We start from the raw sequence: 25,597 nt of genomic DNA on the forward strand, positions 1-25,597 counted from the left end.
TGTCCTGGCCAATATTTATCCCTCAACCAACATCACTAAAAACAGATTACCTGGTCATTTTCACATTGCTGGTTGTGGGAGCTTGCTGTGCGCAAATTGACTGCCGCATTTCCTACATTACAAACAGTGACTCCACTTCAAAAGTACCTGTAAAGCGCTTTGGGGCGTCCTGAGTTTGCGAAAGGCACTACAGAAATACAAGTTCTTTCCTTTTTAATTGAACCAATTCTGTACAATATGAACTGGCTGTTTTGTCAGGCAATGCTGAGTGCTGATGTGGAGATAAGACAAGGCAGATAGCTGAGCCAGTCTAAGGGAGGGAGTTCACCAAATTACTAAATGTTTATCCCTTCCTGCATACTTTCCAGCTATTTGGAGATGGGGAGACTATCTATTCCCACGTCGTAACTATCACTCTGTGACCCACCGCATATTATTCAGTCAAGCTGGCACCAGATACAGAGATACTCAACACCAACAAAGACAGATGCACTCCACATTCCAAATCCTCTCACCATCCCGTCTCCACTATGACCTCTGAACTTTCTCCTGTTAGGCTATTAATCTTAAAAATGCTATTGTCCCTTTAGACAGCTTTAGTTTCAATAGGTCCATGGGTTGGGCATTAAAGAAAGAACCTGCATTTATATAGCGCCTTTCTTGACCTCAGGATGTCCCAAAACTCTTTACAGCCAATGAAGTACTTTTTGAAATGTAGTCACTGTGGTAAAGTAGGAAACGCGGCAGCAAATCTACACGCGAGAAGCTCCCACAAACAGCAATGAGATAATGACCATATATTCTGTTTTTTAGTAGTGTTGTTAGCAGGATAAATATTGGCCGGGACACCGGGGATAACTCCCCTGCTCTTCTTCAAAATAGTGCCATGGGATCTTTTAGATCCACCTGTAAGGGCAGATGGGCCCTCAGTTTAACAACTCATTCAAAAGATGACACCTCCGACAGTGCAGCATTCCCTCGGTACTGCACTGGGAGTGTCAGCCTAGATTATGTGCTCAAGTCTGTGTAGTGGGACTTGAAGCCACGACCTGCTGACACAGAGGCGAGAGTGCTGTCGACTGAGCCACGGCCGACACCTAAAGGCTGATTCTCCAAATTCGCAATGCCAGTGGGAGAGCTGACCAGCGGGACGCGCATGTCGGGAATTCCGTTTCGTGAGGAGTGCGCTCTTGGAAAACGAGGGGGTAATTTTAACCAGATTCGCCAGGCGGGAAGCCCACGGGATCAGGTGGAACTCTGGCTTTATGTCCCGCCCAATATTATACGTAAATGCAAAGTAAAATCAGACGGGGTGTAAAACCAACGCTGCATTCAATCCCGTCAGCATCCAGATTGGCGGGTTGGGTTAAAATTGTTCCCGAAGATGCTAAATGGATAGAGGAACAAAGGGATCTCGGGGCACAGATTCACAAAGCTTTAAAAACAGCAACGCAAGTTAACAATGCCATAAAAACTGGAATGAACTGTAGTCCATTTCCAGTGGAATAGAAATTTAACAGCAGAGAAGTCATGTTAAACTTCTCCAGAAGCTTGGTTAGACACAGTTAGAGTACCGCACGCAGTTTTGGTCTCCATATTACAAGAAGAATATAGAGGCATTAGAGGAGGTGAATAAAATATTTACAAGGATGGTCCCAGAACTGAGAGTTTATACCTATCAGGGAAGATTGAACAGGCTGGGGCTCTATTGTCTAGAAAAGTGAAGGCTGAGGGGTGACCTGATAGAGGTCTTTAAAATTATGAAGGGCTTCGATAGGGCAGACACAGAGAAGATGTTTCCACATATGAGGGGATAAATTGGCTGGCTCCCCCTTCGGGGCACTAACTTCGCCAGGGTGCTACTTTTAGCGCCCCGAAAAAGTTAGTGCCCCCACATCCGAAATTGAATGGTAGCGCCCCAAACAGGAGGCACAGCGCCGCAGGGCACTACTGGCTACTGCCGCCGCTAACCTCCCGCTGAATTTTGGGGGAGGCGATAGCGGCTCCATGCGCTGGTTGTTTTGCGCCCCATTAGCACCCCCTTGGAGTCATGAATATTAGATAGTCACCAATAAATCCAATGAGGAATTCAATCGCAACCTGGTGAGAATGTGGAACTTGCTACCGCATGGTTGAAGTGAATAGTATAGTTACATTTAAGGGGAAGCTAGATAAGTACATGCGGGAGAAAGGAATGGAAGGATATGCTGATAGGGGGAGATGAAGAGGGGTGGGAGGAGGCTCGCGTGGAGTATGGGTCAGTTGGGCCGAATGGCCTGTTTCTGTGCTGTAATTTCTATGTAATTCACTGCAGGACAGAAGCTGCCAGCACCATCACACGCGGCGGGCCATCTGTGTCCTGTCACCACAAAACCCCACTCCCGCGCTGGCCAGACTCCCTGGAATATTTTAAACGTCCCTGAGGTTGGAGGATTGTCCGGGATCAGGCGGCCGCAATAGGCGGCGGACGGAAGTCGGAGGTGGGGCCCAATTCCGTCAAAGCGTTAAAAACTCCCCCGCCAAGTCACCAGTCCAATCCGATTGAAGAGAAGAGCATTTCAATCCAACTGAACCACCCAACAGTTACAGAGCCATCTGCAGGCAAGAAAAATACAAGGAAATATGATCACAGCTCCTGATCGAGTGATGTGAAGCCAAACAGTACTGTGGTTTCCTGTTAACACCAGCTTAATTGTCCTAGAAAGACTTGTTGGCACATCAAACATAAATGATGAGGTGTCAAGGCAAGTGTTTCACCAGGCGTGACACTCAGGCACTTCTATTTTTACCATGTATAACAAACAACAACTTGCATTTATATAGACCCTTTAACATAGTATAACGTCCCAAGGCCCTTCATAGGAGTGTTATCAGACAAAATTTGACACCGAGCCACATAAGGAGGTATTGGGCAGATGACCAAAAGCTTGGTCAAAGAGGTAGGATTTAAGGTGCGTCTTAAAGGAGCTTAGGGCAGAGGCAGTTGAAGGCACGGCTGCCAATGGTGGAGCAAAGGATCCAACCAGACTGATGGGACATAGGTGGCTGAACAGGTCCAATGTGAAATGAGCATTCAGTTACCAACTGGCCTGGGCTCACACCACAACACAGTCCTGGATGGTGTTGAGCTCCTTGAGTGTTGTTGGAGCTGCACTCATCCAGGCAAGTGGAGAATATTTCATCAAACTCCTTACTTGTGCCTTGTAGATGGTGGAAAGGCTTTGGAGAGTCAGGAGGTGAGACACTCGCCACAGAATACCCAGCCTGCTCTTGTTGCCACAGTATTTATGTGGCTGGTCCAGTTAAGTTTCTGGTCAATGGTGACCCCCAGGATGTTGATGGTGGGGGATTCGGCAATGGTAATGCCGTTGAATGTCAAGGGGCAGTGGTTAGACTCTCACTTATTGGAGATAGTCATTGCCTGGCACTTCAGTGGCGCGAATGTTACCTGCCACTTATCAGCCCAAGCCTGAACATCGTCCAGGTCTTGTTGCATGTGGGCATGGACTGCTTCACTATCTGAGGAGTTGTGAATGGCGCTGAACACTGTGCAGTCATCAGCGAACATCCCCACTTCTGACCTTATGTTGGAGGGAAGATCATTGATGAAGCTGGTTGGGCCCAGGAGCTCTGAGGCACTCCTGATTGACCTTCAACCACATTCCTTTGTGCTAGGTATGACTACAGCCAGTGGAGCATTTTCCCCCTGATTCCCATTGACTTCAGTTTTACTAGGATTCCTTGATGCCACACTCGGTCAAATGCTGCCTTGATGTCAAGGGCAGTCACTCTCACCTCACCATCACCCTCACCCCTGGAATTCAGCTCTTTTGTCCATGGCTGTTGATGACACCTTCCATCACTTTGCTGATGATTGAGAATAGACTGATGGGACAGTAATTAGCTGGTTTGGATTTGTCCTGCCTTTTGTGGACAGGACATACTAGGGCAGTTTTCCACATTGTCAGATAGATGCAAGTGTTGTAACTGTACTGAAACAACTTGGCTAGAGGCACGACTAGTTCTGGAGCACAAGTCTTCAGCACAATAGCCAGGATGTTGTCGGGGCCCACAGCCTTTGCTGTATTCAGTGCGCTGAGCCATTTCTTGATATCATGTGAATGGGTTTTTATGACAATCTGAGAGTTTCATGTTTATCATTACTGATGCTACTGTTTTATTCCAGATTTATTTAATTAACTGAATTTAAAGTCCCCCAGCTGTCGTGGTGGAATTTGAACTCACGTCTCTGGATCATTAGTCCAGGCCTCTGGATTACTAGCCAGAGACACTACCACTATGCTACCGTTCCCTAATATAGGGAAGTGCACACAGCCAGCTCCCACAAACAACAATGAGATAATGCTCAGATAATCTCTCTTTAGTGATGTTGGTTGAGGGATAAACATTAGCCAGGACACTGGAGAGAATTCCCCTGATCTTCTTCGAAACAGTGCCAAGGTGTCCTTTAGTTCCACCTGAGGGAGCAGACGGGGCCTCGGTTTAAGGTCCCATCCGAAAGACGGCATCTCCGACAGTGCAGAGCTCCCTCAGTACTGCACAAAGTGTCAGCCTGGATTTTTGTGCTCAAGTTCCTGGGGTGGGACTGTGAACCCATAACCTTCTGACTCAGAGGCGAGGGTGCTGCCCACTGAGCCAAGGGTATTAATTCAACTGATGAAACTTCGAACAAACATTCTATTGGTGTGAACTAGTGTTACTCAAACAAAACTAATGACAAAGTAATCCGATGCGCACCTGGGAACTGAGAATCCAACTGATCCAACTCAATTTGACTGAGTGATTTTTCACGAACAAACAAATCCATAGAATTTTAATACAGAAGTCATTGCTTTCCCCCAAAGAGCTGTAACTTGCAGTAATGAATATACAAAGCAAATTTGTTTTTATATTTCTGGAGTATTGAATACCTCTGAGTGATTTGCAAGTGAGAGCGATATTAGTTATGCTGATCCGAATAAATGCAACCTGCATCTGTCAGCAGTGATGTCAATAAACATAAGAACATAAGAATTAGGAGTAGATGTAGGCCATTCGGCCCCTCGAGCCTGCTCCGCCATTTAATGAGATCACGGCTGATCTGATATTGGCCTCAACTCCACCTTCCTGCCCGCTCCCCATAACCCTTGACTCCCCTGTAGTTCAAAAATCTGTCTCTCTCCACCTTGAATATATTCAGTGACTCCGCCTCCACAGCTCTCTGGGGCAGAGAATTCCAAAGATTCACGACCCTCTGAGAGAAGAAATTCCTCCTCATCTCCGTCTTAAATGGGCGACCCCTTATTCTGAAACTATGCCCCCTAGTTCCAGATTCCCCCACGAGGGGAAACATCCTCTCAGCATCTACCCTGTCAAGCCCCCTCAGAATCTTAGATGTTTTAATAAGATCACCTCTCATTCTTCTAAACTCCAATGAGTATAGGCCCAACCTGCTCAACCTTTCCTCATAAGACAACCCCTTCAACTCAGGAATCGACCTGGTGAACCTTCTCTGAACTGCCTCCAATGCAAGTATATCCTTCCTTAAATAAGGAGACCAAAACTGTACGCAGTATCCAGGTGTGCTCTCACCAGCGCCCTGTAAAGTTGTAGCAAGACTTCCCTACTTTTATACTCCATCCCCCTTACAATAAAGGCCAATATTCCATTTGCCTTCCTAATTACTTGCTGTACATGCATGCTAACTTTTTGTGTTTCATGTACGAGGACCCCCAGATCCCTCTGTACCGCAGCATTCTGTAGTCTCTCTCCATTTTAAATAATATTTTGCTTTTTTATTCTTCCTACCAAATAACCTCACATTTTCCCACATTATACTCCATCTGCCAACTTTTTGCCCACTCACTTCACCTGTCTATATCCCTCTGCAGACTCTTTTTGCTCGATTTTCAATGGTCTGTGGAGGCAGGATTGGAGGTGCGTGGGGGGTTAAAATCACAAAAACTGACATGCGGGACCCCCCCCGGCCTGGATCCCGACTCCGAGCAATTTTAACTCAGTCGTGTCTGATGGTCCCGACTCCGTCCCGCATCCAGCAGGCGGGACTGGTCGGTAAGGCTCTTAACAAGCACTAAATGGCCTCTATAATCCTATTTTAAAAGGCCCTTGTGATTTTAACCCTTTTCCCATGTGAAACACGCCTGATGGGAAACACGAATGTGAAACCTGGCGGGAGCACTATTGGATTGCTGACTATCAACTGCAGGTCAACCATTAAAGAGGAGATTTGATCAGCCATCATTTGCAGGTGGCAGGACTTAGTGGTCTCAGGTCTGGAGCAACTTTTAGAAGACTTAACCACACCTGTGGAAGGTTGGAGCCTGACACCCATCTCCACTGTGACCTCCTGGGAAACCCCTCGCGCCACCTTCCCTCAGCGCTTCCTCAACAGAGGCATATACCAGAAGCATGGGAGCCATTTGGGCATTAGAAGAGCTCGAGCACCAGCCGCGGCACCAGCAGAACCAGGAACAACAGCAGCACCAGCAACAGCAGCAGCAGCAGGAGCGCCAGGCTGCTGCTCACCCACCTGAAGCTGAACAGGCCAGAAGGGGCCAGCGCCTGGAAGCCCATCGGCGCAGGAGATACCCCCCAAACAGGGTCTGCAGACACAGGGTCAGCTACCTCATCATGTCTGAGCAGCAGTGCCAAAGGCGGCTCCGACTTTCGCGAGAGGTAGTGACTGACATCTGCGCAATGCTACAGCAAGACCTGCAGGCCAGAGGACCAGGTGGACAAGCCTTACCAGTGGCCGTCAAAGTCACCACCGCACTCAACTTTTTTGCCTCAGACTCATTCCAGGGATCAGCAGCAGACATCAGCGGCATCTCCCAGGCGGCCGCACACACTTGCATCACGCAGGTAACCGATGCCCTCTTTGCCCTCGCGCACAATCACATCCATTTCACCAAGGATCGAGCAAGTGCCACGGCACGAGCGGTTGGATTAGATCATCAGGCAGGCTTTCCAAGGGTGCAGGGTGTCGTTGACTGCACACATGTGGCCCTTAAGGCACCCCACCGCAATCCAGGTATTTTTGTCAACCACAAGGGCTTCCACTCCCTTAACATTCAGCTGGTGTGTGACCACAAGAAGGAAATTTTACATGTTTGTGCCAAGTACCCTGGCAGTTGCCATGACTCCTTCATACTGCGCCAGTCTAGTGTGCCTCCGCTATTCAGTCCACTAGACTAACTTAATGGATGGCTACTTGGAGACAAGGGCTATCCCCTGAGGACTTGGCTAATGATGCCATTGAGGAGCCCATCAAATGAAGCTGAGGAGAGCTACAACTCCAGCCACATATCCACCAGAGCCATAATCGAGCAAATCATCAGTTTGCTGAAGATGCGCTTCAGATGCCTGGAGAGATCAGGTGGAGCCCTGCAGTACTCAGCAGCCAGGGTCTCCAGAATCGTCGTGGTTTGCTGTGCACTTCACAACATGGCACAGCGTCGTGGCTTGCAGATTCCTGAGGACCAAGTGGCTCCTCACATATCCTCCTCAGATGAGGAGGAGGAGGAGGAGGAGGAGGAGTGCGAAAATGAACATCCTGCAGAGGCCCATCAACCAGCGGCAGCATTACGCGAGAACATTGCTGCCCGGGATGCAAGGAATGCACTCATCCTGGCCAGTTTTGCTTAGCCTAGTCAATAAAACACTTTTGCCTCGCTGCTTCTTACCAGAGCATTGACAATGGCCAAGAACCAGAGTATTCCTAGCACTCGGACCACCATACTGACAGTTGCAAGTATTCCTAAGGCCTCAATGTGGAAGTCCCAATAGTGAAATGACAGACGCCACAACTGCAACATTTGCCATCAGAATTTTTATGTACAATTACGAAGTGATAGCATTTTTACAGTAAATACAAAATTGCACCCAAGTGACTACCCTTATGACTATTTGTGCAGAATTTTCCTCTTACGCGTGATCCTACATGGTGCCTCCACTGTGGCTTCAGCAGATGTGGAGGCCCCTTGCTCACTTTCCTGCTGCTCCTGTCTCGACACCTTTGGCGGGCGTCCTCTGGGTTTGCGGGCCGGTGAGAGCTCGTCAACAGTCTGCTGCTCGTGCGGCTGTGCAGGGGTTGAGACACCTATCTCACTTGGGTGTGGACTCCAGTGGGGCTCTGACCGAGGGCTCTGCAGTGGCATGGAAGTGTGAGCGCTAAGAGGAGCCCCCACTTCCTTGATGTCTGCCACCAACCTCCCTCTCATGGGCCCGTTCCCCCTCAGCACCTGCATGTGACTGGAGAACACCTTGCTGCACATCAGGGGGGCCATGGGGACCCGTATCTGCAATGGCAGTCCTAATCAGAAGGACTTCTATGAAGGTCTGGTTTCTCAGTTCAATAGATGGCCATCGCTCCTCAAGAGATGTCATTCTATTCTGAACAATGACCATGTTTTCCATACCCTGGTGACTAAGCTCCATAGCCATCCTCTCCTCTACGGTAGCCAGCCTTACCACAGAGGTAGCCATCCTTTCCACGGAGGTAGCCATCCTTTCTGTGGTGATGTGTTCATGCGCCAATGACTCCACAAAGGCTCTGGTCATGTTCGCTATGGACTCCTCCATTTGCTCCACACTCGCAGCGACCCTAGAGACAAAACCTGCCAGAGACTTCTGCATCTGTGCCTGGAGTTCCATCACCGCTGATCTCATGGATGGACCCAGAGGCAGAGGGTCGACATGCTGCTGAGCTGAACTGGCAGAGTCCTGCACCCTCCGACTAGGACTCTCCACTTCTGTCCCTGTCTCCACAATCTGCTGATGCTCACTTGTGAGCTGTGATACACCAGGTGACAACACTACTCTATGTCCCGAAGGTCCCACCGAGGTGTGAGTGTCTGAGTTGGTGCTGTGTGCGCAGAATTCTTGTGACACTGCGCCTTCAGAGGTTGCAGCTTCCTCTGAGGAGTCTGGCTGCTCAGCCTCTTCTTCCTGGCTAGGTGGGACAGATGCTTGTGATGGTCCTGAGGGGGAGTAAAGGAAAGAGTCAGAGATGTGATGCCAAGGTTACATGCAAATTGCTTTATGCAGATGCTCATAAGTCCATCTGTTAGAGCTTCACAATCATTATCAGCAACTCATGCAATGTCAAAGAGAGAGATGGGAAACTTTTCTGTCACCAGCTTGCTGTGTTGCACCCGTCTGTCCGTCCCCCACTTGCGCATCCTCCCCGATTCCCACTATTTCCAGTACCGCCTCCTCCCAGGGGGTCAGGTGGGCTATTGAGGCTGTCCCTCCTCCTGTCCTGGCTCGCTCTCTTTTGTTGTGAGCTCTCTTTTCCTGCAATGAGGGAGACAAGTGGAGGTTGAGTGAGAACGAAGGAGTGAGTGTAGAGATTGCATAGCATAGATACTTAGAAGGATGTGATGAAATATTCCATTCATCACTCATCAGTATTTCTCTGCCTGTGACTGTGGTTGGTTTCAGTTTCATTTCCATTGTATTGTACTGTGTGTAGGGCTCCGCCCATACCTGGCTCCTATGTAAGCTGGCCCAGCCTGCAGCACATCCAGTACGGCAGACCTCTGGATGGAAGATACATTCTCCTCTGTGTGTTACCTTCTAAGTCAATAAAAGCCTTGTTTTGTTTCGCTAACGGACAATTGTACCGTGCAGTAAACCTGGCTCCTATGTAAGCTGGCCCAGCCTGCAGCACATCCAGTACAGCAGACCTCTGGATGGAAGATACATTCTCCTCTGTGTGTTACCTTCTAAGTCAATAAAAGCCTTGTTTTGTTTCGCTAACATCGAGTCTTGGATTTATTGAGGCACATCAAAGGAGACAAAGATGGAGTGAGGTTGCAAGACCAAGGGCCCTCCCTGTGTGTTGTCAGTTGTGTTCAAAGCATCACAGTGATAGGGTGTGTGAGGGCTGCATGGTCGAATAGTTATGTGAATGTGACCATAGAGAGAAAGGGAATGGGTAAGAGTGCATGGATGTCAGTGTCAAGTGGGATGTGGAGGAAGAGATTGCTAAAGCTGAGTGCTGGTGAGGAAAGGCAATGGGGATCAGATTGAAGGTGATTGGAAATTCATACTCACTTTTCCAGTGCGCTGAAGGTCATGAAACCTTTTCCGGCACTAAATCCACATTCTTCGTGTGACTCCCAAGGAGTTGACCTCCTCAGCCACCTGCAACCACACTGCCTTAGTCTGCTTGGGAGGCCTCTTCCTCCCTGAGGAAGGGAAGAGCACCTCCCTGTTGGCCCTAGCCCCCAACCACCAATGCCTGCAGGGCCAGCTCGTCGAAGCGAGGAGCTGATCTGGGCCTCCCGCTTGTCATCCTCGTTGAAGGTCCCTCTCAGACCAAACGGAGAAAGCTTGGCAGCCTGCAGAAGAAGCAAGGCTTGCTGTAGACCTTAAATGCAGCAGCAATGATGACGTCATCGGAGGCGACTTTCAGTCAGGAAAAACCCATTTGCCACGGGTTCCCACACTTTGGAAATCAATTGGACAATTAAGTTAAAATTGCATCAATGTCCCACATCCATTTAGATTCAGGTGGATAACACGAAATGCGGATAACACGACACCATCCCGCACCCGAGTTAAAATCCAGCCCTTTGTGTACTCCTCACAACTTGCTTTCCCACCTATCTTTGTATTGTCAGCAAATTTGGCAACAGTACACTCGGTCCCTTCATCCAAGTCATTAATATAGATTGCAAATAGCTGAGGCCCTGGAACTGATCCCTGTGGCACCCCACTAGTTACAGTTTGCCAACCTGAAAATGACCCATTTATTCTGCGTCTCCATGCTTTCTGTTAGTTATCCAATCCTTTATCCAATCTAATATATTACCCCCAACACAACGTGAGCTCTTATCTTGTGCAGTAACCTTTTATGTGGCACCTTATCAAATGCCTTCTGGAAATCCAAATATACTACATCTACTGGTTCTCCTTTATCCACCCTGCTTGTTACATCCTCAAAGAACTCTAGTAAATTTGTCAAACATGATTTCCCTTTCATAAAACCATGTTGACTCTGCTTGATTGTATTATGATTTTCTAAATGTCCTGCTATTACTTCCTTAATAATGGACTACAGCATTTTCCCAATGACAGATGTTAGGCTAACTGGCCTATAATTTCCTGCTTTCTGTCCCTCTCTTTTCTTGAATAGGGGAGTTACATTTGCAGTTTTCCAATCCGCTGGGACCTCTCCAGAATCCAGGGAATTTTGGTAGATTAGAACCAATGCATCCACTATCTCTGCAGCCACCTCTTTTAAAACCCTAGGATGCAGGCCATCAGGTCCAGGGGATTTATCAGCCTTTAGTCCCATTAGTTTGTCTAGTACTTTTTCTCTAGTGACAGTGATTGTTTTAAGTTCCTCCCTCCCTATAGCCCCTTGATTATCAATTATTATTGGGATGCTTTTAATATCTTATACCGTGAAGACCAATACAATATATTTGTTCAAAGTCTCTGCCATTTCCCTGTTTCCCATTATTAATTCCCCAGTCTCATCCTCTAAGGGACCAATGTTTACTTTAGCTACTCTCTTCCTTTTTATATACCTGTGGAAGCTCTTACTGTCTGTTTTTATATTTTTGCTAGTTTACTCTCATAATCTATCTTCTCCCTCTTTATTATTTTTTTAGTCATCCTTCAACTAAAGGGTGGTGGGAGCAGATTCGATAGTAACTTTCAGCAGGGAATTGGGTAAATACTTGAGAAGGAAAGATTTGCAGGGCTGTGGGGAGGCGGGAGCTGGGGAAGTGGGACTGATCGGATAGCTCTGTCAGAGAGCCGGCGCAGACTCAGTGGGCCGAATGGCCTCCTCCTCTGCTGTATGATTTTATGATCCCATGAAAGGCTGGAGTTTGGGATTGTGAAATCGATAGCTCTCGAGAGGGTCATTTTCTGCCGCTGTGCCGCTGACAGAGAGCCTCACCCAGCAGGAGCACATGGGAAATTCGGGGACATGTGGTGCCATGATTTTCTGACCCCTTAAATTGATGAGAATGTGACGCCTTCAAAAATTGGCACAGCACCACTTCTGGAAGTGTTAACTCACACTAGAGAGAAAAGATAGAATAAACAGCTCAATAAATCAAACCAAGCTGTTGTTTTACAACCACATAACATTTTGATGAGATCGACGAACTTAAAGGGACAATGAGTGTGTGCCAGCATGTAAAAGGAATCTAATGCAAGATTCAAGTAAACACATATGTTACGGCCCAGATATTCGGGTCTCCACGGGTGAGTACACACTGGGTACTCACGCGTAAGCCCAATGAAAGTGCCAGTTTCGTGCATGCACTGCGCATGCGTGGGAAACCGGCACTTCCGTTCTCCTGAAAGAAGGGGTTCAGAAGTCGAACGCATGCGCCGGAGTGGCAGTGCGTGCGCATCGAACTTACGTTTTTTTTGCAGGTTTTTCCGGGACGGTATGTCTCCAGCAATTACACTTTTAAAAAGCAGGCGCAAGGCCTGCTTTTAACAAGGTAAGTGGTGAATTAATTAAAATTAAAACATTTTTTCCACAGGTTTATTATTTTAAAATACTTTAAAGAAAGGTAAGTTTATTTTTAGCCCCGTTAGAAAATGTAATTAATTTTTCAAAAATTTAAATTATTGTTTAAAATAGTTATTTCATGTAATTTATAGTTTATTTTAAAAATGTGATGTTTTTAAAAAAATTATTTGAGGTTTTAGTGATGTTTTGGGGCTTATAGTATTTATGGTTTTGACAGCTCTTCCTGTCAATTTTATGAATGGGCATTCCCTGCTACCATTGGCTCTCCATGGCCCATGTGATCCCAGGGGACGCATCGAACTAACTGCGCCCCTGGGATACGCAAGCACTGCGCGCCGGCAGTTGGAGGCCCAGGATCGGAATTCCACGCAGGCCCACAGCTCAACGGCCGGCGCACAAGGTAAGTGCAGGTCGGGGGCTTGCACCCGCGGGAAGCCTCTGACCCAAATTTCTGGGCCGTTGTATCTAATATTACCACAGGTTTAGCTGATGTAGGAGCCCGAGATGATGCAATTATTTAAGAACATAAGAAAAGCTCAGGTGAAAAAAAGGCCGTTCAGCCCGTCAAAAATCACCCGTCTAGGTAGATGGAGTTAAGACACGAGTTAGTCATGCTCTAATTGAATGGTGGAACAGGCTTGAGAGGCTGAATGGTCTCCTCCTGTTCCTATGTTCCTAGTCCCCCTAACTCTCCGATTGTAGCGCTGTGTCAGGTTGGTTCAGTTGGTAGCACCATCACTTCTGATTCGGTGGGTTATTGGGGGCCACACAAATGGCCGGCTGTTCTTCACCTGATTTTTCTCCATTCTACAGTCAGCGGATGGGAGGAGGAAAATAGGTGATGAGCCCTGACACTGGCGACCCCCCTTCACCCATAAAAGATCCCACGGCACTATTTCGAAGAAGAGCAGAGGTGTTCTATCGCACAAAGTCAACCTGACCCCCGCTGAGTGTCAATGTGGCTTGATTTGGCCACTCAACTTGTCTTGGCTCAAGCAGCACATTACAGAGCAAGAATTATGCTGCTCACTGCTGAGATATTCATGAATGGATATTCTTTACTTCTCTCATATTTTGGTGCCAGTAACAGACTTTTATAATTTAACAGCTGGGAACTTGCATAGGCTAATTGAGTAACTTTGATGGATGCTTGTTGAGATTGCAAAATTCACTGCCAAGTACTTTAAGCGATGGACCCTGTTCATTTTGACAGAATGTCACAATTTTTAAAGCTATTTATTGTTGATTATGCCATAATTTCCACACATTGAACCTTGGCATTGTCCTGTTTTATTAATCCTATACAAGCTTGACAAATGCTTTTGTTTGTTTGTAAAGGCACCCCTGGTGTGTAATTAGGCAGGCAGAGAGGAAGGGCCCAGGTCCCAGGCCTTGGCCGGTGCTGAGTTAACTGATCGCTGTTGCAGTGTCGGTGAGATGCTAAAATTGGCCTCAGCATCTTCCATGCTTGGGCAGGGAAAAAAATCCACCAGGGTTCTTGATCCTGAAAGAGCCATCCAATTAGTTCAACTCCCCTGCCCTTTCCCACATAGCCCTGCAATTTTTTCCATTTTAAGTATTTATCCAATTCCCTTTTGAAAGTTATTATTGAATCTGCTTCCACCGCCCTTTCAGGCAGCGCATTCCAGATCATACCTGGGATGGCAGGAATGACGTATGAGGAAAGATTGGGTCGATTGGGCTTATATTCGCTAGAGTTTAGAAGAATGAGAGGGGATCTCATTGAAACTTATAAAATTCTAACAGGACTAGACAGACTAGATGCAGGAAGGATGTGGAGATGCCGGTGTTGGACTGGATTGGACAAATGTGAGAAGTCACACAACACCAGGTTATAGTCAAACAGCTTTATTTGAAATCACAAGCTTTCGGAGCGCTGCTCCTTCGTCACACTTCACCTGACGAAGGAACAGCGCTCCGAAAGCTTGTGATTTCAAATAAAGCTGTTGGACTATAACCTGGTGTTGTGTGACTTCTCACATAGATGCAGGAAGGATGTTCCCGATGGCGGGGGAGTCCAGAACCAGGGGTCACAGTCTAAGGATAAGGGGTAAGCCATTTAGGACAGAGATGAGGAGGAATTTCTTCACCCAGAGAGTGGTGAACCTGTGGAATTCTCTGCCACCCAGGGCAGTTGAGGCCAATTCATTAAATATATTCAAGAAGGAGTTGGATATATTTCTTAAGGCTAAAGGGATCAAGGGATATGGGGAGAAAACAGGGACAGGGTACTGAGTTTGGATGATCAGCCATGATCTCATTAAATGGCGACGGGGGCTTGAGGGGCTGAATGGCCTACTCCTGCTCCTATTTTCTATGTTTCTATGTTTCTATAACAACTCATTGCATAAATACATTTCTCCTCATCTCCTCCCTGGCTTTTTTTACCAATTATTTTAAATTTGTGCCCTTTGATTACCGACCCTCTTGCCAGTGGAAACAGTTTCTCCCTATCCACTCTATCAAAAACACCTCATGATTTTGAACGATAGCAAAATACTGCAGATGCTGGAAATCCGAAATAACAACAGAAAATGCTGGAAAAACTCAGCAGGCCAGGCAACATCCATGGAGAGAAAATAGAGTCAACGTTTCGGGTCGAAACCCTTTGTCAAGACTGACTCCAGCTGAGGGCCTACCCAGCAATTTATAAAGATTTAGCGCAACTTCCTGGATTTTGTACTCTACGCCTTTTTTTAATATAGCCAAGGATTTTGTTACATTCTTTCCCAGTTTTTTCCCTTTCCTCTCCTGAGATCATTGAGACCCGCTGCGGTACAGTTCCACAGATGCCAGCTAGACGTCGGTACTTTGCCGAAGTGGGGATGCTGGGGTTGGATGAGGGTTTCAGCAGCGGATGAGCTGAGGCAAGGGCGGAGACGGGCGATGTTACGGAGGTGGAAATAGGCCGTCTTTGTTATGCCGCGGATATGTGGCCGGAAGCTCATTTCAGGGTCAAATATGACACCAAGGTTGCGAACAGTGTGGTTCAGCCTCAGACAGACGTTAGCGAGAGGGGTGGAGTCGGTGGCGAGGGAACGGAGTTTGTGGCAGGGACCGAAAACAATGGCTTCGGTCGTCCCAATATTTAATTGGAGTCAGAGAACTTGGATAGGGGTGAGCTGGGGCTGGTCAGGGAAATCAGGAGGCCGAAGGACACACAAGAAAGAAAGAAAGGAAGACTTGCATTTATATAGCGCCTTTCATGACCACCGGACATCTCAAAGTGCTTTACAGCCAATGAATTACTTTTTGCAGTGGAGTCACTGTTGTAATGTAGGAAATGCGACAGCCAAAATTGCGCACGGCAAGCTCCCACAAACAGCAATGTGATAATGACCAGATAACCAGTTTTTAGTGTATAGCGGACACAGAGACAGAGACACCAACCGCTTTATTATATACTAGCTGGAGTGCCCGGCGGTGCCGAGGCTTTTTCGAGGGCATGTTGTTGTTGGAAGAGAGAGAGCGACTGGGGGGGAAGAGAGAGAGCGACTGGGGGGGGAAGGGAGAGAGCGATTGGGGGGGAAGAGATATATAGATATTACTTATCCAGCCTCATATTGTCTGCAACTCCACCATAATCCCTTTCCCTGTTTAGATGCAGAATATACTGACACAAAATGCCTTGAGACTTGAGATTCACCATGAAGGCGATGGGTGGAATAATGTCTGCTCCCCACAGGATGGCACTGTGGCATGACACAGTGGAACTTGTATCCGTCTGATGTTAGCAACGGATTCAATGAAAATAAGTCACCTTTAATGAGTCTTTTAAATGCCAGATCATTTAGAAATAAGAAGCAGACAAACCTGCTCGAACTCAGTGATGAAAGCATAAGCTCGGCTCATGCTGAAAATGGCCAACGAAATAAAACCTTTGTGTAGTCTCCTGTGTGTGCTGTGCAAACTTTAAAACAAGTATAGAGTTTCCTTTAAAAGGCCAATTGAAGTACGGGTATTGTGTTAATACAACAAAGGGGCAATAAGTTATAGAGTGCAACTAAAGTTCCGTTAAACGGAGCTATCTAAAGGCAATTAGAAATTAAGTAGGCTACAATACCTCGAACTTTTATGTAGGTTCAGAGCTAACCCAATGCTCTCCTGGCCGACCTCCACACTTTGCATCCTCCGTAAACTTGAGCTCATCCTAACTCACACCAAGTCCCGTTCACCCATCACCCTTTGTGCTCGCAGATCTACATTGGCTCCCACTCTGGCAATGCCGTGATTTTATCATTCTCACCCTCGTGTTGAAATCCCTCCATAGCCTCACCCCCCTCCCTATCTCTGTAACTTCCTCCAATCTTACAACCCTCCGAGATCTCTGCGCTTCTCCAATTCTGGCCTGTTGTGCATCCCTGATTTTAATCGCTCCACCATTGGCGGCCATGCCTTCAGCTTCCTGGGCCCTAGGCTCTGGAATTCCCTCCCTAAACCTCTCCGTCTCTCCACCTCTCTCTCCTCCTTTAAGTCACTGCTTATAACCTACCTCTTTGACCAAGCTTATGGTCACCTGTCCTACTATCTCCTTACGTGGCTCGGTGTCAAATTTTGTCTGATAACGCGCCTGTGAAGCACCTTGGGACGTTTTACTACGTTAAATGCAAGTTGTTGTTGTTTTGTTCAGCAGGTGGACGATGTGAAGTCCTACTTTAGGTTGTTAAGCATATTGTGAAGTTCTCTCAATATGGGTCCAGAATGGTTCCTTATCCCAGGGAGCTCCCTATCTCAGCCACGCTGCCGTAGGGAGGTGTCCAGTGAAATCACTGGGACACAGGGGACATCGGAGGGAGTCGGGCCAGTGCTGCTGCAACTCGCCTGCCACTGGAAGTCCCTCCAAGTCCCCCTTAAGATCGGTTATACTCGATAATACAGCTGACAATCAATCAAAACAGTGGGCAACAACCGCTGGTGCCATATCCTCAAACACTTAACTTATCTCATTGAAACATATAAAATTCTGTCAGGGCTAGACAGACTAGATGCAGGGAGGATGATTCCCCTGGCTGCGGGGTCTAGAACGAGGTTGTCATAGTCTCAGGATACGGGGTAGGACATTTAGAACTGAGACGAGGAGAAATTTCTTCACTCAGAGAGTGGTGAACCTGTGGAATTCTCTACCACAGAAGGCTGTGGAGGCCAAGTCACTGAATATATTTAAGAAGGAGATAGATAGGTTTCTAGACACAAAAGGTGTCAAGGGGTATGGGGAGAGAGCGGGAATATGGTATTGAGATAGAGGATCAGCCATGATCATATTGAATGGCGGAGCAGGCTCGAAGGGCCGAATGGCCTACTCCTGCTCCTGTGTTTCTATGTTTCTAACTTTCCAGTCAGGTTTTCAAGAGGTACTCATAATGCCTGGCAGTTTCACAGCTGCTATGTTTAAAATGTGGCTCCGAGCAAAGTACCCATTAAGGTGTCAGCTGTAGCTCAGTGGGTAGCACTTGTACCTGAGTCAGCAGGTTGTGGGTTCAAGTCCCACTCCAGCAAATTGAGCACATAAATCTAGGCTGACACTCCAGTGTGGTACTGAGGGAGGGCTGCACTGTCGGAAAGGTGTCGTATATCAGGTGAGACATTAAACCGAGGCCCCGTCTGTCCTCTCAAGCGGACATAAAAGCTCCCATGGCCCTATTTCGAAGAAAAGCAGGCGCTGTGTCAATGTAAGTTTCTCTCCAGCTTTCTAAATGAGTTAAAAACAGAAAATGCTGGAGATACTCAGCAGGTCAGGCAGCATCTGTGAAGAGAGAAACAGAGTTAACTTACCTTCAGACCGTGGGATATTCCTGTCGCCCGAAATGCTGCTGAACTGATGATTTTTGGTAGCAGTATACTTACATCAAACATTGTAAGATTTCATATATAGGAGAGATATAAAAGCAGAAATTGCTGGAGGTACTCAGCAGGTCAGGCAGCATCTGTGAAGAGAAAAACAGAGTTAACAGCTCAGGTCGATGACCTTTCGTCAGAACTTCATCATTTCTGACGAAAGGTCATCGACCTGAAACGTTAACTCTGTTTCTCTCTTCACAGATGCTGCCTGACCTGCTGAGTTTCTCCAGAATTTTCTGTTTTTATTTCAGATTTCCAGCATCTGCAGTATTTTCTTTTTCTAAGTGAGTTTCTGGGAAGGCGCTGGCCTAGAAATTGGGTTCTGGTCTTGCCAGGGCTGTAGCGCCAGAAAGTTTGCGCCAGCGGTAATGCGGCAGCGCGCGACGAAAATTCGGGTGCGCCGGGCCCAGACGGCGGCGGGCGCTAAAACCCTCCTTTAGCGCCTCAAAACGGGCGTGAACTTGGGTTTCCCGGCGCTAATCCCCCGCTGCGGCACCCGATGCGGTGCGGCAGGCGGGGGAACTGCAGGCCTCCTCCTCCTGTTAAGGAGGAGCTGCCTGCAGCCGACAACTGTCCGGCGGATTGACCCGACATCTGAGCCCGGCACCTCGGGGAAGTGCCGGGCTCGCATGAGACACTGATCAGGGCCGCGGGCGGGGAATGCAGGAGTCCGGGAAGGGAGGTGCGGGCAGGCGGCCGCCGGGAACGCGGCCGGCCGCCGCTCCACCTTTATGCGCCGGCGCACACTGGGGGAAGACTCTGTTGCCAGAGTCTTAGTTGCGCCTGCCACGGGCGAGGCGGGCGCAACTGAATTTCGGCTTGGGGCCGGGTTACCACGGCAACCGGGACGCTGCGCACACCGATGACGTCATCGGTGCCGGCGCAGCGCTACCGGTGCAACGCCGATTTAGGGCCCCAGGGAATTTCTCAACTGGCCATAACTCCGGCGCTAGGCCCTCTAGCGCCTCAAATGCGGCGCTAAGCCTACCGAATTTCTAGGCCGCTAATTATTAAGTGGCTGTTTGGCTTGATAGGCTTTTGAACAATAAGAATACCCTGGACAGCAATCTCTTTAATCCACTATCATTGTCCTCACTCGCTGTGCACACACTATGGTTCTCAAGGTGGCAATGAGGGGCTTGTAGAAAATAGAAGCCAATAAATTATTCAAAGTGAATCATGATTATAGAATGAGAAAAGGATCTTTAAAAATGAAGAAGGCACAAACTAAACAGAAGGCTAAGAGGGGCCTCAGACACTGAGATGTTCATTAAAAAAGTTGCTGCTGAGTATAGTGATCGATGAGCTTATCCCATAATCAGCTCCCTACCTCTGTGACCTCCTGCAGCCCTACAACCCTCTGCGAGCTCTATGTTCCTCCAAATCTGGCCTCTTGTGCATCCCCGATTTTCATCGCTCCACCAGTGGCGGCCGTGCCTTCAGCTGTCTAGGCCCCCAAGCTCTGGAATACCCTCCCTAAACCTCTCCTCCTATCTACCTCACTTGCTCTCTCGTAGTGTCAGCCGTGGTTCAGTGGGTAGCACTTGCGCTTCTGCAGTCAGAAGGTTGTGGGTTCAAGTCCCGCTCCAAGAGACTTGAGTGCAAAAATCCAGGCTGGCATTCCAGTGCAGTGCTGAGGGAGTGCTGCCCTGTCGGAGGTGCTGACTTTCGGATGAGATGTTGAACCGAGGCCCTGTCTACCCTCTCAGGTTGATGTTAAAGATCCCATGACACTATTTCGAAAAAGAGCAGAGGACCCTGGGGCCAATATTTATCCCTCAACAAACATCACTGAAAGCAGATTATCTGGTCATTGTCACATTGCTGTATGTGGGAACTTGCTGTGTGCATATCAGCTGCCGCAACTCCTACATTACAACAGTGACTACACTTCAAAAGTATTTAATTGACTATAACGGGCTTTGGGACGTTGAGATTGTGAAAAGCGCGATATACAGTAAATATAAGTCCTTTCTTTTCTTATTGCTTATTCAGTCAGCGTGCCCTCAAGTTCTCTGCCTGTAACTCCTTCAAGAAAGTCTGAAACGCTGCCCATATGAGGAGGTGCCCTGGAGTGGCAGCTGTGGCCAAAATGCTGTCGTATCCTGTAGCCTCTGCTCTTCACCAGCCTTCAAACAGCGGGTTGAAGTGTGGCACCGTCCCTTCCCTCGGCCAGAGAGCCAGGTTCCAAATTAATTGCAACTGTCAGTGGGTTATGCCAGCCATCTTTTTTCTACCCAATCAGCTTTCCCAAAGGTTGAAATGCACATTTATAATGTTTGAATCATTTATAAGGCCGACCAAAAAAAATGTTGTTCTGATATCTGCGCTGCTCTAATTTTGCCCTCTTCAGCCTCCCTGATTATAATCGCTCCACCATTGGTGGCCGTGCCTTCTGTTGCCGAGGCCCTAAGCTCTGGAATTCCCTCCCTAAACCTCTCCGCCTCGCTACCTCTCTCTCCTCCTTTAAGACGCCCCTTAAAACCTACCTCTTTGGCCAAACTTTTGGTCACCTGTCCTAATATCTCCTTATGTGGCTCGGTGTCAAATGTTTTGTCTTATGACACCCCTGTGAAGTGCCTTGGGATGTTTTACTACGTTAAAGGTGCTATATAAATACAAGTTGTTGTTGTTGTTGTTCGCCTTTAAGTGGCTGCATCCCTTTAATTTTACCCAGTGCCCCTGCGTATACATAATTTAAGGCCAGTACATAGCTGGGAATTCACTCACATTATGTAAATAAATCTCATGGCACAAAATCAGGCATTAATGATTGAATGAGTGCTAACAATGTAGCACCTGATTAATGTTCAATCAGGAAGGTTCATTCTGAACAGTCATCTGCATTTGTTAATCCACGTACACACTTAGCTCTTTACTTCGCTTAGAGTCATACAGTCATAATGGCACAGAAGGAGGCCATTCGGCCCATCGAGTCCGTGCCGGCTCTCTCTAGAGCAATCCAGTCAGTCCCATTCCCCCGCTCTATCCCCGTAGCCCTGCAAGTTTATTTCCCTCAAGTGCCTATCCAGTCTCCCCTTGAAAACACTGAGGCCTAGAAATTCAGTGGGCCTTGCGCCCACTTAGCGCCTAAAGAGGTCTTTTGCGCCGGCGGGGTGGTAGCGCGGAAATTGAGTGCAGCGGTATTGGCGGCGGTAGCCGTTAGCGCTGCGCCGGGACCGATGACGTCATCGGTGTGCGCAGTGGCCCGTAACGCCCCGAAACCGCGCCGATCCCCATATTTATTTGCGCCCGCCTCCTCCGAAGCGGGCGCAAACAGCGAACAGAAAACGGGGCCGTCCTGCTGCCATAGTGGGGCGCTTTAAAGCTGAAGGTGCGGCCGGCCGCTTTTTCGGCGGCCGCCTGCCCGCACCTCCTTCCCCGGCCTCCTCCACCCCCCCCGCGGCATTGCCGGCTGGTTTCCGTGGAGCCCGGCACTTCTCCGTTGTGCCGGGCTCTTTTGCCGGCACTCGCGATCGGGGCTCCGGCCGTTGCAGGCACCTCCCCCTTAATAGAAGGAGGAGGCCTGCAGTACCGCAGCCTGCCGCACCGCATCGGGTGGCGCTGCGGCAACTAGCGCGCCGATATTCAGTTGCAGCGCCCCAAACGGAGGCGGGCACACCCTGGCATAGCGCCCGCTTCCGAATTGGGGCGCAGAAGACGAATATACAGCGTGCGCTAATGCCTCCCCGCCCAGCGCTAACTTTTGGGCGCGAGCGAGCTGCCCGCGCCCAAGTGAATTTCTAGGCCTGAGTGTCTCCGCTTCCACCACTTCCGTCGGCAGCGAGTTCCAGGTCATCACCACTCGCTGCGTAAAAAAGTTTTTCCTCACGTCCCCCCTTTATCTCTTGCCCAAAACCTTAAACCTGTGTCCCCTAGTCCTTGTACCATCAACTAGTAGGAACAGCCTTTCTCCGTCTAGCCTATCCAAACCCGTCATAATCTTGTACACCTCTATCAAATCCCCCCTCAACCTCCTTTGCTCTAATGAAAACAAATCCAGCTTCTCCAACCTGTCCTTGTAGCTAAGATCCTCCATCCCCGGAACCATTCTGATAAATCTCCTCTGCACCCTCTCAAGGGCCTTCACATCCTTCCTAAAGTGTGGTGACCAGAACTGGACGCAATACTCCAGTTGTTGCCGAACCAGCCCTTTATAAAGGTTCAGCATGACTTCTCCATTTTTGTACTCAATACCTCTTGTTTGCCTATCTTGCGCAAATCAGATTAAATGAAGAGCCTGTGACCAATGGTCCCTTTCATTTTTTGAGGGGCCCACGGCCCGTTTAAGGATCTGCGCGGCCCATTCCAAATACCGCACATGCTCGGTTTTTCCCGTTTATCAGCTGGTGAGCCAGCTGCGCGGGAGCTGCAGAGCGCTGCGGGGCCGCGTGGCATAAAGGGAACCTTACCTGTGACAACCTCAAGCTCTAAATCAGCCCTCGATTCCTCTGTAAACTTGGTTACACCTCATACCTTCAGCACTGGGCTGAATCTGCCCCTTTACATTTTTATAATTCACTCTGAGGATGTGGGCGTCGCTGGCCAGGCCAGCATATTTATTGCCCATCCCTAGTTGCCCCGTGAGAAGGCGGTGGTGGGCCTTCTTCTTGAACCGCTGCAGTCCGTGTGGTGAAGTTGCTCCCATGGTGTTGTGAGGTGGCGAGCTCCAGCATTTTGACACAGCGACGAGGAAGGAACGTTGGGATGGTGTCTGACTCGGAAGTGGCGGCAGTGGTGTTCCCGTGAGCCTGCTGCCCTTGGCCTTCTAGGTGGTGGAGGTCGTGGGTTTGGGAGGGGCTGCCGAAAAACCTTGCTGCAGTTTTAAAAAATATTCCCAGCTGAAAGGTCTGCATTGCAGTTCTGAGTGATCTGGAGAACGATAAATAGGGCCAGAACGATACCAAGGGGTTAAATTGGCAGCGGCAGTGGCGAGAGGATAAATAGTGGCCCGAGAGCGGACTTCAACTAAAGCAGCGGCAATGGCGAAGAGGTAAGGAGCGGCCCGAGAGCGGAGCCTGAATTAAGCAGTAGGAGCCGGGAGAGGATAAGGAGCGGCCCGAGAGCGGACCTGAATTAAAGCAGCGGCAGTGACGAGAGGATAAGGAGCGGCCCGAGAGCGGGCCTGATTTAAAGCAGCGGCAGTGACGAGAGGATAAGGAGCGGCCCGAGAGCGGACCTGAATTAAAGCAGCGGCAGTGACGAGAGGATAAGGAGCGGCCCGAGAGCGGGCCTGATTTAAAGCAGCGGCAGCGACATTGGTGAGAGGATAAAGAGCGGCCCGAGAGTGGACCTGAATTAAAGCAGCGGCAGCCGCGAGAGGAGAAAAAGTGACCCAAGGGGATTTGAGGGGAAATTTCTTCACCCAGAGGGTGGTGGGGGTCTGGAACTCACTGCCTGAAAGGGTGGTAGAGGCAGGAACCCGAACCACATTTAAAAAGTGCTTGGCTGTACACTTGGGATGCTGTAACCTGCAGGGCTACGGACCAAGAGCTGGGAAGTGGGTTGGCTACAAGAGATATAATCAAAAACAGAGAAATGCAAATGATGCAAGACAAAGGGGACGCTCAAGATGTGTAACCGCCCGAGAAACCAGACGGCCCAACAATCTCTTCTTAGGCAGTCCACAGACATTAAGTAGATCAGGAAACAGACACAAAGTCAACGATTCTTGGGACAAGGACAAAGAACCAGTAAACAAATGCTAATAAGAATGAAATGATGTTATAACGCAGAACATTCTAGAAGGTAGGTGGGAACAATGTATAGCACATCAAACGGTATGTATAAATATCTACTAACTGCTGTAACAATTTGAAGAAGCTTGACTAAGGCGGGAGCAGGCTGTCTTCCCACCGGTGCAGAGAAAGGCTGTTTGGGCTCTCGATCTCAGACTTGTGTTGAGTGATTTGAAATTCCTCCACAACACACATGCTCGCAGAGAACAGTAAATTACGTCATATTTCTTATTGTCCTTTCTTCCGATGTCTTTACAAATGACTGTAAAAACATTGAACACAACTGGAGAAAAATTAGTTTTTCACCTTTAAACATAGAAGATAGGAGCAGGAGTGGGCCATTCGGCCCCTCGAGCCTGCTCCGCCATTTAAGGAGATCATGGCTGATCATCCAAATTCAGTACCCTGTCCCTGCTTTCTCCCCATATCCCTTGATCCCTTTAGCCTTAAGAAATATATCTAACTCCTTCTTGAATATATTTAATGAATTGGCCTCAACTGCCTTCTGTGGTAGAGAATTCCACAGGCTCACCGCTCTCTGGAAGCCAAGCGGAAGCCAAGCACAGGCAGCGCAAGGAGTACACGTCAACCCAAGCACCCCACCCACCCGCCCCTTCAACCACCGTCTGCCCCACCTGTGACAGAGACTGTAGGTCCTGCATTGGACTAATCAGTCACCTGCAAACTCATTTTTAATGTGGAAGCAAGTCATCCTCGGTTCCGAGGGACTGCTTAAGAAGAAGAAGACTCTCTGGGTGAAGAAATTCCTCCTCATCTCTGTCCTAAATGGCCTACCCCTTATCCTTAGACTGTGACTCCTGGTCCTGGACTCCCCCGCCATCGGGAACATCCTTCCTGCATCTAGTCTGTCTAGTCCTGTTAGAATTTTATAAGTTTCCATGAGATCCCCTCTCATTCTTCTAAACTCCAGCAAATATAAGCCCAATCGACCCAATCTCTCCGCATACATCATTCCTGTCATCTCAGGTATCAGTCTGGTGAATCTTCGCTGCACTCCCTCCATGGCAAGAACATCCTTCCTCAGATAAGGTGACCAAAACTGCACACAATACTCAAGGTGTGGTCTCACCAAGGCCCTGTACAACTGCAGCACGACATCCTTGTTCCTGTTCTCGAATCCTCTCGCTATTAAGGTCAACACACCATTTGCCTTCTTAACTGCCTGCTGCACCTGCATGCTTACCTTCAGCGACTGAACAAATCAAATCAAACTGCTTTGGAAAATTTCACCATAGCAACCACAACTCCAAGGTTAAATCTTAGACTGGAACTTAATCTTTTATTAAACAAACCTTTTGTTTTTCTCAGCTTTTCCACGCTAGCTTAACTTAAATTGTAGTTCAAAGTTTTATTAAAGAGCTAGGCCTAGAAATTGAGTGCCCTTAGCGCCGATTTTGCGGCGCTAGAGGGCCTAGCGCTGCATTTGGCGCCGGCGCCGAAATTGCCTGGGGCCCTT

The sequence above is a fragment of the Somniosus microcephalus genome, chromosome 6 (genome assembly GCF_052327205.1).
Source record: "Somniosus microcephalus isolate GS21.2 chromosome 6, FLI_Smic_1.0, whole genome shotgun sequence".
NCBI classification, from domain to species: domain Eukaryota; kingdom Metazoa; phylum Chordata; class Chondrichthyes; order Squaliformes; family Somniosidae; genus Somniosus; species Somniosus microcephalus.